The sequence below is a fragment of the Schistocerca gregaria genome, chromosome 3, assembly GCF_023897955.1.
Source record: "Schistocerca gregaria isolate iqSchGreg1 chromosome 3, iqSchGreg1.2, whole genome shotgun sequence".
NCBI lineage: Eukaryota > Metazoa > Arthropoda > Insecta > Orthoptera > Acrididae > Schistocerca > Schistocerca gregaria.
Window position 1 is genome coordinate 691,803,011 of NC_064922.1, and position 15,995 is coordinate 691,819,005.

General features: G+C 38.5%; 1 long non-coding RNA gene across 1 annotated transcript in view; it reads right to left on the reverse strand.

Moving 5' to 3' along the window:
• The window catches only part of LOC126354436 (uncharacterized), a 67,183-nt gene that overhangs the window by 3,516 nt on the left and 47,672 nt on the right, over positions 1-15,995 (reverse strand). The gene's annotated exons all lie outside the window — the stretch shown is intronic.

Sequence of the window (15,995 nt, forward strand, 5' to 3'; positions counted from 1 at the left end):
AAAACATAAGTTTGAGCACAAGTTGGTGCTTGCATTTCTTGTTTAAATGATTTAGTGTAAAATGGTAATGGGTGCTTACATTGTATTACTTAAATGTGAATAATCGGTATGGTGTCATTGTGGTTGGATCTTAAGATTCAGAAAGTATTCTTATTCATGTTCTGAAACTGAAGCAGCCAACTTTATCATTATTACTAATTCACTTGGGAGGGAAGTGGCTGAGCTTCACACTCACACTCAGCTTCACACTGTTTCATGACATCCAGAAGTCCTCGTGGTAGTCCTATATAAATTGAATCAGTTTTAGATGTAACATGTTACACAGTATAGTTGTCATACAGTATATCCTATGTGTTATAATTAGGTCGTATTATGAGGCACAGTGCATCATTTTGTTATCAATTGAAATGCTAGACGTCAGTTATTATTTATGCCTGGAGGTCACTGTTGTTTACATTTAAAACTAGTAACCACTCGGTGTTGCCTTTCTGTGTGGACTGACAAACATGTATAAAATGAAACTGTAGTGTCAGGAGACAGAGAAAGCAGATGAAAATTTGCCCATTTTTATTAGTCCAATTCATGAAAACAATAATTTGCTATTCAAAACATTGTAAGTAGTATTGCTGTGGCTGTAGACCCAGCTTCATTTTCATGTTTTCCAGTTTCGAGCAAGCAGCTATTTGTGCAAGCATTTAGAAAGTGTATGGCACAACTTTTCCATTAAAATATACTTTTTCCATTTTACAATTACTTAATTTATACATTTTTTTGTAATTTACATTACATACAAAAAATATTTTGCAGGATTTATTGGTACTTAAGAAATGTTTGTGTGTAGTCTTTGAACAATTGTTCTCCAGAAACACTCTCCAGACTGGATTACTCTATGTATACCTCTTTCTATCATGATTACTGTACAGTATTTACCTACATGTGTTTGATACCATAACTGTTATTGTTCTGGAACAGAGGGACTGAAACAAAAGATATTTTTGAAAAGCTCAGAGCATCTTGTATAAATTAAATAGTATTATGTCTTCACATGTTCTTCAAATTCAAAAGTGTGTTGAAAAGATACAAATTTAGGCTACAGTTGAAGGGCAGAAGGTGAATAGTACTATCTTCCATAGATTTGCGTATATATTTGTGACATAATTTTGTATTATACTGTAGAGTGCTTAAATGTAGATTCTCAGTTAAAGTAAATGTCTTATTGTATTTTATGATGTGAACCTGAAAACTTTTAAGTGTATTTATGATGTACTGTATTTATTTTCTGTGAAGTTTGCTGTATTAAAATATTCATTTATATAAAAAAAATAATTTGTATAGAAGAAGAAAACAATTATCCCATTTTAACAGTTTAGGGATATTATTGGTTAGAACATCAATGGAAATATATCATATTTGACTTCTTACTGAAGTTTTCATTTGTTAAGCTTGTGGCTGACTGATGCATATTCAAATAAATGGTGTTTCACAATTCAGATTTCAGGCTTCTAGGGAACTTAACAGCCATGCAGAGTGGCCACGCGGTTTGAGGCGTCATGTCACGGATTGAAGTTAGATTAAGTAGTTACTTACATCTAGGGACCGATGACCTCAGCAGTCTGGTCCCTTAGGAATTCACACACATTTGAAAATTTTGGACGTAAGAGACAAAATTGTGATAAGGAAGACACGTCTGGGTTTTGTATTGTTTGGATGAGACGTAAAATAAGTCTGGATATCTGATCACTTTCCAATCTTCCTTTTCACAGTACACACACCACAGCAGGGACTACGAGCTCTGACCCATGTACTCTACAGGAGCTGCTCCATGTTATGACCTTACATTCATTGCACAAGGTGTATCTGTGATGTGTGCTGTCATTACACATTAATGCATGTCAGTGGACTACCACAGCCAACCCTCCTAGTTACAAATCTACCAGTCTGCTGCAGCTGTTAGTATTGTCAAACAAAAATGGTATGTGACGGACTAGGGTGATCCAGGAAACATGCATTGTACAGCTCTACCATAACATGCCATACCATGAAGATGGAGATTTTATAGTGATCTGATCATATTTATTTTATATCCAAATTGTACATTTCCAGACTTGAGTTCCATATAAAATGTACCAGGATTATTCTCTTTACCCAGTTAAAAATAAGAAAATAAAGCAATGAGCAAGTACAACACACAAAGCATTTGGTGCAAGCTATTGCACAATTGCTTACTGAGACTGACAGTGTATTAAATGAGGTAATACAGGGCCGACCTGTGTACGTATCTTAGAAACCCTTATTCCAAACATCCTCTGTGTAAAACTGCCATGTTAAAGTGCAACCCCCACCTCTCCCTCCCCCTCTGTGTGTGTGTGTGTGTGTGTGTGGGGGGGGGGGGGGGTGTTACTCTCTTTTTTATATATAAGTTTCCAAGCCTTACCAAGCGGGAAAGCGCCGGCAGACAGGCACATGAACAAAACACACAAACACACACAGAATTACTAGCTTTCGCAACCGATGGTTGCTTCTTCAGGAAGGAGAGGGAAAGACGAAAGGATGTGGGTTTTAAGGGAGAGGGTAAGGAGTCATTCCAATCCCGGGAGCAGAAAGACTTCCCTTAGGGGAAAAAAAAGGACAGGTGTACACTCGCGCACACACACACATATATCCATCCGCACATACATATATATATTAAAAACAAAGATTCCAAGACTTACCAAGCGGGAAAGCGCCGGCAGACAGGCACAATGAGCAAAACACACAAACACACACACAGAATTACTAGCTTTCGCAACCGCTGGTTGCTTCTTCAGGAAGGAGAGGGAAAGACGAAAGGATGTGGGTTTTAAGGGAGAACATGTTATATCATTGCCCTCCAAGGGAAATGACCATCTGAAATGTATTTAGTGTTTTTAAGAATATCAAGTAGTTACTTTGCTTATTAGAACCGATGGAAAAATATAATTGACATTTTGATAGTGATATTTACCCTGTAAAGCTCCAAGGAAACAATGAAAAGGTGCACGGTCAGGAAATAAAGTACAGTTAATTGTGGGATAAAAATTTATATATAACCACATTTTTGTATTCTAGGTATGTGTTGCGGATGGTAAACCTTTGGCTTAAACCAGTTTGTGAATGATCTTAATAAGTATTTTATGAGAGGATTTACAGTTAACAGTAAATCAGGATTTCAGTGTGCTTGAGATTCCCAGGCACTTCACAGAGCACTAGAGTAAATAATGTGTGATTGTGTTGCTACAGTAAAAGAAAAAATTGAATAATGGGCACTGAAACTTCAGATTGGTACTTTCCCCAATAGAGTCATCTAACTATTGCATTACACTTGTCTAAATAATAGGACATATTCTGAGGCATCAAAGAATTGTCGGTTTGTTAATGGAATGGAATGAAATGTGAAGGGTAAAAATTTTGAAGGGAGACCAAGGTTTCAATATAATAAGTTCAAACCGATGTAGGTTGCATTACCTAAGCTGAAATGAAGAGGCCGCACAGGCTACAGTAGCATGGAGAGACGCATCAAACCAGCCTTCATACTGAAGACCACAACAACAACATTTCTGAAGATGATGTCTGCCTGTTTCCTATTTGAATACAGTACCACTGCTCACTACAAAAATTTGATCCATGATAGTTATCAACAGCAACAGACTTGAAACATACATGATGTATGGATGGATACGTGTGTGTGTGTGGGGTGGGGGGGGGGGGGGGCACGCGAGTATATACCTATCCTTTTTTCCCCCTAAGGTAAGTCTTTCCGCTCCCGGGATTGGAATGACTCCTTACCCTCTCCCTTAAAACCCACATCCTTTCATCTTTCCTTTTCCTTCCCTCTTTCCTGACGAAGCAGCCGCCGGTTGCGAAAGCTCGAAATTCTGTGTGTGTGTTTGTGTGTTTTATTTATTGTGCCTATCTACCGGCACTTTCCCGCTTGGTAAGTCTTGGAATCTTTGTTTTTTATATATTTTTCCCATGTGGAAGTTTCTTTCTATTTTATTTACATCATCATTAATTTTTACATATTTAAGTTGATGTTGGGCATGTCTGAAAATTCTTCTAATGAATGGAATGGATTAGTTAACAAGAAGTTGTGTAACTTTTCCTTAAATACTTTGATCGGCATACTTGAGGAACATTTAGACAATTTCTTATATATTTTAATTGCCATGTACTTATGACTATTGTTATTTTTTATTAATCTATTTTATAGCAAGAGCAGAGAATACAGATTCTTTATTGTAGTCATGCCTTTGATTTGTTTCACCTAAATTTGGACGTTAACAAGTATGTAGTTAACACTATCAAGAATACATAGATTAATAACTGTTAATATTCTATATTTAATGAACAGTGGTTTACAACGTGTCCTACTATCTACCTTAGCCATTATTCTGATTGCTTTCTTCTGGATCACCAGAATTTCACTTACTTTTTTGCTGTTTCCCCAGAGAATTACCCATACCTTAAAACCATGATATTGCATTTTCTTTGCCAATTTCATGCTACTAACAAGGTTATCAAATGTGTAGTTTACAGAGAGAAAAGTTATGTCATCTGCATACATATTGGTCTTTACATCTATGTTTCCCATTAAGTCGTTTATATGTACAAGGAATAGAAGCAGCCCTAATTTAGATCCCTGTGGCACTCCATGTTGAACCACAAGTGTGTTTGACAGGTGACTTCCTGAACTCACCACTTGCTTCCATTTATTAAGTTATGATTTGACAAGTTTTAAACTTTTGTCACACATTCTATAGCAATCAAGTTAGACAGCAAAACAAAGTGGTCAACACAGTCAAAGGCCTTGCTCAGATGACATAAGGTTACCTGTATGTGATCATGGTCCTTGAATGCTGCTAAAATGTCTCTCACTAAGAGTTCTAAGCATGTATAGTTGACTTTTCTTTTCTGTAACCAAACTGTGATGTACTTAACATATCATTTAGTTACAGGTACTCATACATCTATTGTTACATTATGACTTCAAAGACTTTGGCTAGTACTGCAGTTAGAGAAATAGGCCTCTAGTTTGCTGGATCAAATTAGCTACCTTTCTTTAAGACTGGAGTCACTTTGGATAGTTTGAGAGGATCAGGAAAAACCCCTAAGATGAGATACCAGTTTATAGAATATGTTAATGGTGCTCCGATGTAATGCATCATTTCTTTCAGTAGATCGTTTGACATATTATAAATATCTGTACTACATGAATTTTTCATTTCTTTGACAAATTTAATAACTTCATCTTGGCACACCTCTTTGATAGTGTTTCAAGAAGGCCTGGCCTGATTATGATTTAGGTTTGTGCTCCATAAGATAACCTATAAACACGGTGACAATTTGAACTATATGAAATAGTTATAGTTATAGTGAACGGAGACGAAAATTTAATAGTCATGGGTGACTGGAATTCGGTAGTAGGAAAAGAGAGAGAAGGAAACGTAGTAGGTGAATATGGATTGGGGGGGAAGAAATGAAAGAGGAAGCCGCCTGGTAGAATTTTGCACAGAGCATAACTTAATCATAGCTAACACTTAGTTCAAGAATCATAAAAGAAGGTTGTATACATGGAAGAAGCCTGGAGATACTGACAGGTTTCAGATAGATTATATAATGGTAAGGCAGAGATTTAGGAACCAGGGTTTAAATTGTAGACTCTGACCACAATCTATTGGTTATGAACTGTAGATTGAAACTGAAGAAACTGCAAAAAGGTCGGAATTTAAGGAGATGGGACCTGGATAAACTGAAAGAACCAGAGGTTGTACAGAGTTTCAAGGAGAGAATAAGGGAACAATTGACAGGAATGGGGGAAAGAAATACAGTAGAAGAAGAATGGGTAGCTTTGAGGGATGAAATAGTGAAGGCAGCAGAGGATAAAGTAGGTAAAAAGACGAGGGCTGCTAGAAATCCTTGGGTAACAGAAGAAATATTGACCTTAATTGATGAAAGGAGAAAATATAAAAATGCAGTAAATGAAGCAGGCAAAAAGGAATACAAACGTCTCAAAAATGAGATCAATAGGAAGTGAAAATGGCTAAGCAGGGATGGCTAGACGATAAATGTAAGGATGTAGAGGCTTGTCTCACGAGAGGTAAGATAGATACTGCCTACAGGAAAATTAAGGAGACCTTTGGAGAAAAGAGAGCTACTTGTATGAATATCAAGATCTCAGATGGAAACCAAGTTATAAGCAAAGAAGGGAAAGCAGAAAGGTGGAAGGAGTATATAGAGGGTCTATACAAGGGCGATGTACTTGAGGACATATCATGCAAATGGAAGAGGATGTAGATGAAGGTGAAATGGGAGATATGATACTGCGGGAAGAGTTTGACAGAGCACTGAAAGACCTGAGTCGAAACAAGGCCCTGGAAGTAGACAACATTCCATTAGATCTACTGACGGCCTTGGGAGTGCCAGTTCTGACTAAACTCTACCATCTGGTGAGCGAGATGTATGAGACAGGCGAAATACCCACAGACTTCAAGAAGAATATAATAATTCCAATCCCAAAGAAAGCAGGTGTTGACAGATCTGAAAATTACCGAACTATCAGTTTAATAAGTCACGGCTGCAAAATACTAACGCGAATTCTTTACAGACGAATGGAAAAACTAGTAGAAGTCGACCTCGGGGAAGGTCAGTTTTGATTCCGTAGAAATATTGGAACACGTGAGGCAATACTGACCCTACGACTTATCTTAGAAGCTAGATTAAGGAAAGGCAAACCTATGTTTCTAGCATTTGTAGACTTAGAGAAAGCTGTTGAAAATGTTGACTGGAATACTCTCTTTCAAATTCTGAAGGTGGCAGGGGTAAAATACAGGGAGTGTAAGGCTATTTACAATTTGTACAGAAACCAGATGGCAGTTAAAAGAGTCAAGGGACATGAAAGGGAAGCAGTGGTTGGGAAGGGAGTGAGACAGGGTTGTAGCCTCTCCCTGATGTTATTCAATCTGTATATTGAGCAAGCAGTGAAGGAAACAAAAGAAAAATTTGGAGTAGGTATTAAAATCCATGGAGAAGAAATAAAAAATTGAGGTTTGCCGATGACATTGTAATTCTGTCAGACACAGCAAAAGACTTGGAAGAGCAGTGGAACGGAATGGATAGTGTCTTGAAAGGGGGATTTAAGATGAACATCAACAAAAGCAAAACGAGGATAATGGAATGTAGTCGAATTTAAGTCGAGTGATGCTGAGGGAGTTAGATTAGGAAATGAGACACTTAAAGTAGTAAAGGAGTTTTGCTATTTGGGGAGCAAAATAACTGATGATGGTCAAAGTAGAGAGGATATAAAATGTAGACTGGCAATGGCAAGGAAAGCGTTTCTGAAGATGAGAAATTTCTTAACATCGAGTATAGATTTAAGTGTCAGTAAGGCATTTCTGAAAGTATTTGTATGGAGTGTAGCCATGTATGGAAGTGAAACACTGATGATAAATAGTATGGACAAGAATAGAATAGAAGCTTTTGAAATGTGGTGCTACAGAAGAATGCTGAGGATTAGATGGGTAGATCACATAACTAATGAGGAGGTATTGAATAGGATTGGGGAGAAGAGAAATTTGTGGCACAACTTGACTAGAAGAAGGGATCGGTTGGTAGTTCATGTTCTGAGACATCAAGGGATCACCAATTTAGTATTGGAGGGTAAAAATTGTAGAGGGAGACCAAGAGATGAATACACTAAGCAGATTCAGAAGGATGTAGGTTGAAGTAGTTACTGGGAGATGATGAAGCTTGCACAGGATAGTGTAGCATGGAGAGCTGCATCAAACCAGTCTCAGGGCTGAAGTCCATAACAACAGCAACAACAACAACATGAAATAAAATCCTCATAACTTCTGAGTGGTTTGTGTTAGGATGTTCAAACTGCATGGTTGGTCACAGGGTATGAATAGGAATTGTATGGTTCAGTTTAGCGAAGAGGCCCATTTTCATTTCTTCAATAAGCGAATCTGGCTCCATGGTGGGACTGAGAATCCGCATTTTGCAATAGAGAAGTCTCTTCACCCTCAATGGGTGACTGTGTGGTGTACAGTGTCTAGTCTTGGAATAATTGGTGTATTCATTGATGGCATGGTGACTGCTGAATGATACGTGAAGGTTTTGGAAGATGAATTCATCCCCATTGTCAAAAGTGACCCTGATTTCAACAAGATGTGCTTCATGCAAGATGGAACTCGAACCCATCGAAGCAGGAGAATGTTTGATGTCCTCAAGGAGTTCTTTGGGGGCTGCATTCTGGGTCTGGGGTACCTAGAGGCCACTGGCATGGGCCTTGATTGGCAGCCATAATCTCTGGATCTGAACACATGTGACTCCTTTGTGTGGGAAAGACAAGATGTACAGTAATAACCCCCAAACTATTGCAAGCTAAAAACAGCCATTCAGGAGGTCATTGACAGCATTGAAGTTCCGACACTCTAGCGTGTCATGCAGAATTTCACTATTTGTTTGTGTCACATCAACGCCAACGATGGCAGGCATATCAAACATGTCGTGGCCTAAATCCAAATATCTGTAGTGACATTTGCATGTCAAGTAAAATGCGTGCACACCATAGTTTGTAACTAATTTTAGTTTAGTTCAGTAATTGTATGTTACATTGGGTTTACTGAGCAACTTTTTGATTTCAGCTGCACAACTTTCAAAATATTTCTTGACTGTATCTGCTAGTATTGGGGCTGTCTTATTGAAATTTCTGATTTCACCTTTAACAGTATGAATTACTGACCTGGCTGTTTTGCCCTGGTCTTTTTTTTTTTATGAAATTAGCGTTGTATCTTTGTTTAGCCAATTGTAGCTCTTTCTTATACACAAGGCACTTTGATTGCAGTAGTTTATTTTTTGAAATTCTTCAAATCTTTGGTGTACCACAGTTTACCCTTTCTTATTTACCGTATTTCCTTGGAACAACATGAGCTTTTAGCATATCTATTAACTAGTTTTGAAATGTTTCATAAACTGTTTAGGCATTGGAATCAAATATTTGTATTAATTTGTCCCAGCTAGCTGTGCATGGCTGGTATGTTTCCCCTTGTAGCCCAGTGCACTATGTAAATTATCAAAAAAAAGTTTTTCATCTGAGTCAGGGGAATGGTAAATTCATACTAAGATAAGTTTCATTACATCATATATGATTCCAGTAATTTCAAAGTGTTCCTCTACAAATGCCCAACTAAGATCTAGTGATGTAAACTCTATTTCATTTGAAACATAGCTAATAGTACCACCATTACGCAACCGAGATCTGCAAAAACTGTTTCCATGTTTACAACCTTCTGGTACATAGTATTCTATTTGTTATGGAACATAGGAAAGAATACTTATTTTGCGGCAATGACTTCTCCAGCATTTCAACTTTACTTTCAAGTACATACCTATTTAAAAATATGATGTTACTGTGACTAATTTTAGATTAGAGAATTCCCTCCCTATGCCAGACAAGATGCCTCCTGAGACGTGACAAGATAGTAATAGGCAAAACGCAACAGGGAGTAACAATATCAATGTAGTAATAGTAAACTGCAGGAGCGTCTATAGAAAGATCCCAGAACTGCTCTCATTAATAAATGGTCACAATGCCCACATAGTACTAGGGACAGAAAGTTGGCTGAAACCAGATGTAAATTGTAATGATATTCTAAACTCAGATTGGAATGTATACCACAGAGACAGGCTGGACAGTGAAGGGGGAGGCGTGTTTATAGCGATAAAAAGTGCAATAGTAGCGAAGGAAATTGACGGACATCTGACACGTGAAATAATTTTGATGAAGGTCACTGTTAAAGCAGGCTCAAACATGGTAATTGGATGTCTCTATAGGCCCCGTGGCTCAGCAGCTGTTGTGGCAGAGCACCTGAAGGGAAATATGGAAAATATTTCATGTAAATTTCCCCATCATGTTATAGTTCTGAGTGGAGATTTTAATTTGGCGGATATAGACTGGGAGACTCAAATGTTTTTAACGGGTGGCAGGGACAAAGAATCCAGTGAAATTTTTTTAAGTGCCTTATCTGAAGACTACCTTGAGCAGTTAAACAGAGAACCGACTCATGGCGATAACATATTAGACCTTCTGGTGACAAACAGACCCGAACTATTTGGAACAGTTAACGCAGAACAGGGATTCAGCTATCATAAAGCGGTTACTGCATCGATGATGTCAACAGTAAATAGAAATATTAAAAAACGTAGGAAGCTTTTTCTGTTTAGAAAAAGTGACAATAAGCAGATTTCAGAGTACTTGATGGCTCAACACAAAAGTTTTGTCTCAAGTACACATAGTGTTGAGGATCAGTGGTCAAAGTTAAAAACCATCGTACAATATGCATTAGATGAGTTTGTGCCAAGTAAGATCGTAAGAGATGGAAAAGAGCCACTGTGGTACAACAACCAAGTTAGAAAACTGCTGCGGAGCAAAGGGAACTTTACAGCAAACGTAAATATAGCCAAAGCCTTGCAGACAAACAAAAATTACATTAAGCAAAATGTAGTGTGAGGAGGGCTATGCGAGAGGTGTTCAATGAATTTGAAAGTAAAGTTCTATGTTCTGACTTGGCAGAAAATCCTAGGAAATTTTGGTCTTATGTCAAAGCAGTAAGTGGATCAAAACAAAATGTCCAGACACTCTGTGACCAAAATGGTACTGAAACAGAAGATGACAGACTAAAAGCCGAAATACTAAATGTCTTTTTCCAAAGCCGTTTCACAGAGGAAGACTGCACTTAGTTCCTTCTCTAGATTGTCGCACAGATGACAAAATGGTATATATCAAAATAGACGACAGAGGGATAGAGAAACAATTAAAATCGCTCAAAAGAGGAAAGGCCGCTGGACCTGATGGGATACCAGTTTGATTTTACACAGAGTACGCAAAGGAACTTCTCCCCTTCTTGCAGCGGTGTACCATAGGTCTCTAGAAGAGCATAGCATTCCAAAAGATTGGAAAAGGGCACAGGTCATCCCAGCTTTCAAGAAGGTATGTTGAACAGATGTGCAGAAATATAGACCTATATCTCTAATGTCAATCAGTTGTAGAATTTTGGAACTCGTATTATGTTAGAGTATAATGACTTTTCTGGAGATTAGAAATCTACTCTGTAGGAATCAGCATGGGTTTCGAAAAAGATGATCTTGTGAAACCGAGCTCGCTTTATTCATCCACAGGACTCTGAGGGCCATAGACACAGGTTCCCAGGTAAATGCTGTGTTTCTTGCCTTCCGCAAGGCATTCAGTACAGTTCCCTACTGTTGTTTAATGAACAAAGTAAGAACATATGGACTATCAGACCAATTGTGTGATTGGATTGAAGAGTTCCTGGATAACAGAACGCAGCAATGTCATTCTCAATGGAGAGAAGTCTTCCGTAGTAAGATTGATTTCAGGTGCGCTGCTGCAGGGGAGTGTCGTAGGACCATTGCTATTCACAGTATACATAAATGACCTTGTGGATGACATCAGAAATTCACTGAGGCTTTTTGTGAATGATGCTGTGGTATATCGAGAGGTTGTAACTATGGAAAATTGTACTGAAGTGCAGGAGGATCTGCAGCGAATTGATGCATGGTGCAGGGAATGGCAATTGAACCTCAATGTAGACAAGCATAATGTGCTGCGATTACATAGAAAGAAAGATCCCTTATCATTTAGCTACAATATAGTAAGTCAGCAACTGGAAGCAGTTAATTCCATAAATTATCTGGGAGTATGCATTAGGAGTGATTGAAAGTGGAATGATCGTATAAAGTTGATCGTCGGTAAAGCAGATGCCAGACTGAGATTCATTGGAAGAATCCTAAGGAAATGCAATCCGAAAACAAAGGAAGTAGTTTACAGTACACTTGTTCACCCATTGCTTGAATATTGCTCACCAGTGTGGGATCCATACCAGATAGGGTTGATAGAAGAGACAGAGACGATCCAACAGAGGCATACCGACAATCCTTCTTTCCACGAACAATACGAGACTGGAATAGAAGGGAGAACCGACTGAGTACTCAAGGTACCCTCCGCCACACACTGTCAGGTGGCTTGCGGAGTATGGGTGTAGATGTAGATGTAATTTAAGAGTTAGCAGGCTGATTTTTTGCGTTTTTATTTTCTTCCTGTCTTGAAAACATAAAAAAAATGTTGCTGCTGCTTCTGATGATGATGCTTATTTCTAGTGTTTGCTCCTCCACAACTACTGTGCTTTTCTGCGAGCTGCTTGCATCTGCAATATTCACTTGCATCACTAAAAATCTTACAGTTGTCTTGGAGGGATGTAGCTTTGCTGACAACAGTTTTCACATTTGAGTCTCCAGGAATCACACACTGCTATATCATTGCACTGCACATTTGAGATTTTATTTACTACATCTAAACTCTCGTTATTATAAAGTTTTTACCAAGTTTATTGAGATGAAAACTGTGTGTTGTGTGAAATCTTTTTCTCCAAATTGCTAATGTTCACCATTGTTACATTTTCAAACCACCTGCAAATATTTTGCATCTCTGTATTTACACTTTCAATTGCTTTCTCTCAAGTCATAATGATGTGGCACAGATAAATAATAATGTTTGTTCCTCTCAGCTCTATTTTTTTTTAATAAGATTAAAAGAGCCTTTTTTTTTCATGTCTTGCGATATCATTTGATCCCACCAGGAAGACGGAAAAGTCTTTGCGCACCGGGGAAATTTTCTCCTGACTCATTGACGTAGCAGCATTGAAATTTGTTCCTGGCTTTAACAGGAAATTAAAATTCTTACTGCTTGTCTGCCAGAATTCAGTGGCTATATTTCTCCCTTGGTTGTCTGCATATTGTGCAATTTTACTTGTACTTGATGTTTGTAGCTTACTGATTTTCTGCCTACCTTTGCTGTGCATGGCGTCTTGTTTGGCACTATTTATTGTGACTCTTTTGTTAACATAAATCAATAACATCTCAGGCAAACAGCTTATTGGTGGCATGTTTTTTGAGAGCACTTTCACATAGTATCTTTTACTTAACTGCAGCTGAAATGTTCCATATGCTACCTCATTCACAAACTCGCTTTGTTTTTCACTTGGTACACTCAAACTGCTTACAACACTACCACAATCCATAGTATAAAGTGCTTGAAAGTGATTTTCGTGCACTGCATTTGTGTTCCCTTCATAGTTTCCTATACCGTGTATTATCTGTTTACATCTTTAGAGCTTTACTTCCATCCAGTTCTCTGACAAAGTCAAACTTTCATGCCGCAGTTTTGTTGTGTTCAGTACACTTTTTTCTTCTGTAAGTTTTGTCATATCCATCCTCAAAGAAATAATAATAAATTGTAAACTAGACATATGTTCTTTGAGCTTTGTTATTTCATCTTTACAACTGTCACAGTGTTTCTGTTCTCCATGACATTCAAATTAGTGTTGCAAAGCAGTGTATGTGGGTTTTAGGTAAGCTGATTTGTGTGACCACTGGGTGGTCAGTTCCTTTCTCTGAGAGGGGCCTGCCTCATGGGAAAAAAAAATAAAATTGAAAATCAATGCTACTCTTTTTTAACAGTCATCACTATCTTCCATAATCTGTGTTTGATATTCAGTGCTGTTAGACACTTCTAAACATATTATTTTGTCATGTACCATATTAGTGACACAAAGTTCTGATGGGATACCATGACTGCCGTAAGTAAAACATTCAGAAGTCTGTTGGACTCCTTTGACATACTCTTCTTCCAATGAACAGCTTCATAGTCCTGACATCACTTGATCAAGTCATTTGATGTGGTGGCATCTGTGAGTGCTTCTGATACAATGGTTGACATCAATGATGTTGAAATTCATCATGTGTCACAGTATCTAAACACTCTGTGCAGAGAACTCCATAGCTTCATCCTGAAATTGGCTTGCAAGTTGTACTTTCTCTGCTTGGGGCCAGGAGGTGACGTTAACAGTGACTGAGGAAACACCTGTACAAAGGTTGGAATGAAGTGCCACTTCCTTTCCCTGGACGTGTTTAGGAAGTGGTGATTGTGACTGTGATCAAATGGCATACCACCAGTAAGACATCCCTGAATAAAATAGACCTTCATAGTAGGTAGTTGTCACTTGGATGATGTAGTGACCCACAAAATCTCAGTGAGCTGCCATCGGCAGGAGAACCTAGTAAGAGGTGTGCATAGCCAGTGTCGCTCACTGATGTTATCAGGATGGCAGTAGCTGACAGAGACTGCATGCTGTGGCCAATAAATGGCAGCCATATCCATGCTGCTTGCCCAGTGTGGAAGACAGCACTGGGAAACTGTAACCCCAACATAACTGATATCAAAGGCTAATTTCTCCTCTAAACCATCACATGAATGATAAACACCAAAATATGTGAACAATAGATAGAAAAGCAAAAGAAAACACTCAACAGAAGAAAGGCCACTGGACCTAACAGAATACCAATTCCATTATAAACAGAGAATGCAAAAGAACTTGCCTCTCTTGTAACAGCAATGTATTGTAGGTGTCTAGAGAAGCAAAGCATTTATAATGATTGGAAAAAAGCACAGTACAGTGATGTTTTCACAAAGGGTCATGATACAGATGCACGAAGCTGTAAGTCTATATCTCTGTTGGTCTGCCGTAGAATTTTGGAAGATGTTTTATGCTCATGTATTATGGAATTTCTCAAGACTGAAAATCTCCTCCGTAAGAATCAACATGGGTTCCAGAAACAACGATTCAATGAGAGACAGATGGCTCTTTTTGTCCACAAGACCCAGAAAGTAGTAGATACAAGCACCCAGACAGATGTTATTTGCTTGACTTGTGGAAGGTGTTTGATACAGTTCTGCAACGCTGCCTAATATACAGAATACCTGCACACACAATACCAGATCAACCGTGTGACTGCATTAGAGAGATTCTAACAAACAGAATACAGCATGTCATTCAGAATGGAGAGAGGTCTTGATATATAAATGTAACTGTAAGCGTTATCCAAGACAGCGTTGTAAGACCGTTACTCTTCACAATGTGTATAAATGACCTAGTTGATAACATCAGAAGTTTCAAGATGCTTTTCACAGGTGACACAGTAATATACAGAGAAACCTCCTGGCAGATTAAAACTAAGTGCCGGACTGACACTCGAACTTGGGACCTTTGCCTTTCGTGGGCAAGTGCTCTACCAACTGAGCTACTGAAGCGCAACTCACGACCTGTCCTCACAGCTTCAATTCTGCCAGTACCTCATCTCCTACCTTCCAAACTTCACAGAAGCTCTTCTGCCGACCTTTCAGAACTAGTACTCCTGGAAGAAAGGATATTGCGAAGACATGGCTTAGTCACAGTCTAGGGGATGTTTCCAGAAGAAGATTTTCACTCTGCAGCGGAATGTGTGCTTATATGAAACTTCCTGGTAGATTAAAACTCATGCCGGACCAAGACTTGAACTCGGGACCTTTGCCTTTTGCTAAAGCACTTGCCCATGAAAGGCAAAGGTCTCGAGTTCGAGTCTCGGTCCAGTACACAGTTTTAATCTGCCAGAAAGTTTCATATCAGCGCACACTCTGCTGCAGAGTGAAAATCTCATTCAGTATACAGAGACGTGAGAACACTAGAAAACTGTAGTAAAATTCAGGTAGACCTACAGAGGATTGATGCTTGGTAAGTGTAATGACCATATGTCAGATGCCCGATGGATGTTCAATGGAAGAATCGTCAAGAAGTATAGTCAATCGACAAAGGAAGATGGTTACAAAACACTTGTTTGATCAATACTTGAGTACTGCTCATCAGATTGGGGTTTGTATCTGACAGATTTGATAGAGGAAATAGAGAATATCCAACAAAAAGCAGCACATTTTGTTACAGGTTCATTCAGTAAGCACGATAGCATCACAGAGATGCTCAGCAAACTCCAGTGGTGGACGCTACAAGGCTTTCTGCACCGTGGTGTGTCTACTGTTAAAATTCTGAGAGCATACTTTTCTAGAAGAGTCAACCAATATATTGGTT